A 3,486-nucleotide genomic window follows, 5' to 3' on the forward strand; every position below is an offset into this window, starting at 1 on the left:
AGATATTGGAAGCACATTCATCAACTGACTCATTAGCAGTTTACTAAGGAAATGGTGATTTTGTACTGTGTGAATGTTTTTGAACATTTTCTTTCTAACGTGCTACTGAGAATACACACAATGAATGAATATTGTAGTAGACATAGTTTACAAAAGAACATAGACATACAAGGACCGAGCCTCAAAAATATTGCTGATGGATATGTGGCCAAAATCTTCAAATACTGCTTTTTTAGGGATATATCAGAGGCAGTATAGACTGAAAAAGAAATTATTGTTCATATTTCCAAGACAAAATAAAACCCCAAACTGTTAAAAACAACAACGACAAACAGAAAAACAAAACTGGGTTACAGTTCGTTTTTAACTGCAGAGTCAGGCACAAATGGGAACTTCTGCTTCAAATTACTTCCCTTCTTTGTTTCAGACGGGCACCATGGTTTGTACAAAGCTCCCTGGAGGCCAGAGCCTCTTCCAGCAATTCCTTGGCAGTCGGGAGCACACATTCTAGGCATTTTACACTGCTTTTCTCATCTGTAGGACAGGGCGATGGTTGTATTTTACCTATTTTTTTTGACAGCTGACAAGGAAACATCTCTCTGGTTTGCACTTGTCCCCTAGTCCTTCTGGACATCCCCATGGAAATCCAAACATCCAGCAACCCTCCCGCCCTGGAAGGCCAAGCCTGAGCAGCCCTTTGGAACTGAGTGGCCCTGATGACAAGGCCAGTGAGAGGTCCTCCTCAGGATCTTTCATCACCTTGCTGTTCTAGTTCTCTGTTCTTGTCAATTCCCTGAGGCAATAAGTAGTCTTCAAACAAAATGTTTTTCTGCCTAAGTGAACTGGGGTATTTCTGATGCTTGCGCCCAAGGACCTTAAGACATAACACTGGCCATCCTGTTGTTGTTTGTTTTGTTTTAAAATTATTACGTAGAAAATAAGTACTTTTTGAGCACATGTTGTTAGGAGCTTTACCACCTGACTGGTGCATGCTCTGTCATGTGTAGAACGGTTGTGTGATTGGCCAACTCCCTCCTGTGATCTCTTTGGAGTCAGTCTGCTGGCTCTCCTGCATGGGTCTCACCTTGTGGTCAGTCTGTAGTCTAGGTAGCCATCCATCATCCCATCTGCCCCTCCCCCATGTCTTTGGAAGGTTGATGAGGATTAGTTCCATGCATTTGCAGCTAGGCAGTTACCCCAGTGGTTCAAAAACAGCATGGGGGCGGGGGTCATCATTTTCCTGAACTGTATTTTCTTGAATTCTTCTTATATCATCATCTGCCAGGATGCTGAGGCTTTAGTTACCTGCCCATGGGACCAACTGCGGGAAGATGACTGGGGGCAAAGAGAGAGACGGGGTGTGTGTGATTGATTGCCTCATCCTCTTGGACACCCCATCTCCCTGGACTGCAAAGGAAGGTTCAGCTCTGTGGCCTCACAGCCTCCATCATTACTGCCTTGGTAGTGCAGGTGTGAGAAAACAGAAAGGGGAGGAAGGAGGCAGCATCCTCTTTGAGTTTTGGCAGTTCCCGTTTCTGTTTCTGGGCTAAGCATACAAGGCTTTTGGGTTTGTTTTTAGCTCTCTCTGGTCATCCAGTGCTCACTCCTCAGTTGCTCAGACCTTTCTTAAGTCTGAGGGAATACCAGACAGGAAAAACAAAAAGAAAAGCCGGTAAGCACTGCAGTTTGGTGAGACCTAGGGTTTTGGCTGTCTTTGTCCGCCCACTGTCCTTGACTTTCTACTCTTGCACAGCCCATACCGCTCTGTCTAAGGTCTGTAGTGGGGAAACTCTCTGAGCCTTTGTAAGATTCAGTGTGGTATGGCACCCAGGTGCCAGAGAGAAACAGAAAGATCTTTAAATGTTAGACCATGTTTTTTACCCACTCAGTTACTTTGTTTAATGATTCTGGCCCAAATTAATTCATGTTTCATTGAAGTATTTAAAACCTGGCTGGCTCAAAGACAATTATGCCCAGAACTACTGATGAAACATTTCCTCCTTTGGAACTTCATCTAAAGCTCTAGTCCATGTGTTCTGTTTTAATGCTATTTATGTCACAGAACAAAGAGGATTTTCAATTTCTTTATTTTTAAAAATTAAGATGTAATTACATCATTTAACCCTTTTTTCTCTCCAATTCCTGTCGTGTACATCCCCCCTTGCTCCCTCTCAAACTCATGGCCTCTTTTCCTTTAATTGTTGTTGCTGCTTGTATATACACAAATGCCTAAATAAATCAATACAACCAGCTGGGTCCATTTACTGTTAGTTGTATGTATATGATTTCAGGACTGACCATTTGGTATTGGATATACAACGAGGGAAGTCATCCCTAAGGAAGATGCTTTTCCTGCTCTCAGCAGTCCTGGGCATCTTATAACAAAATACCATTTGTCTTGGTACCCTGTGATATAAAATACTTAAGTACAAATCTTGAAAAACACACAAGATCTATCTGGGAAAGCTGTAAGATGGAAGGAAAGAAATCAGAGAACTAAATAAACAAAGAGACAATCCACAAAGAGATATTTCATGGCTAAGAAGAAAATATCATACTCCAAATTTGACTTGTAGAAGCAGTGCAATCTCAATCAAAATCCAAGTAGGTCATTTTGTAGATATCAACAATTGGTCATAAAGTTTATGTGGAGAAGGAAAAGACCTAAGAGCAACCAGTAGAGTTCCAAAGCAGAAGAACAATGCAGTACTGAAGTAGGGTTGACATTACCCAGCCATGGGACACATGAAAACAACAATAATCAAGACTGTGTGGACCAATGCATACAGTAGATACAGTTCAGAAACAGGCCCATGAAATAAAGCCAATGGTTTTATGTTTGTTTGTTTGTTTGTTTTTATACAGGAGCAAAGCAATAAAATAACTGAATATCCAAATGTGAAAAACTAAACCTAGACATAAGACATTATACTCCACAAAAACAACTACAAATAGACCACAAACCTCATTGTAAAGTGCAAAATAATAAAACTCCTAAGAGGCACTATGGGAGAGCAGCTAGTGATCTTCTGTTTACTGATGACTTTTTTCTTGATGAAACGTTGAAGTTGAGGTCCATGAAGGAAAGAACCAGTGAGCTAAATGTCATTAACTTTCAAAAAATTCTGCTTGGGGGTGGAGCGGGGGAAACACTGTAGAGAGGAGATGAGTGACACACGGGGAGGAAATGCTTGCAGAAGGTTTATCTGAGAAAAGACCTGTTTCAAAATACACACAGAGCTCTCTTCCTGCTCTTGCAGAGGACCTAGTTTTGAATCCCAGAACCCATATGTCAGCTCACACCTGCCTGTAACTCCAGTCCCAGGGGATCAACACCCTCTTCTGACCTCTGTAGGCACCAGGTGCTCATGTGGTACACATATATACCTGTAGGCAAACACTCATATAACTAAAGTAATACTAAATCTTTTAAAGACAGGAACTCTTGAAACTCAACAATAAGATACATCATCTGTTGTTAAAGAA

Source organism: Peromyscus leucopus, chromosome 4, assembly GCF_004664715.2.
Source record: "Peromyscus leucopus breed LL Stock chromosome 4, UCI_PerLeu_2.1, whole genome shotgun sequence".
NCBI classification, from domain to species: domain Eukaryota; kingdom Metazoa; phylum Chordata; class Mammalia; order Rodentia; family Cricetidae; genus Peromyscus; species Peromyscus leucopus.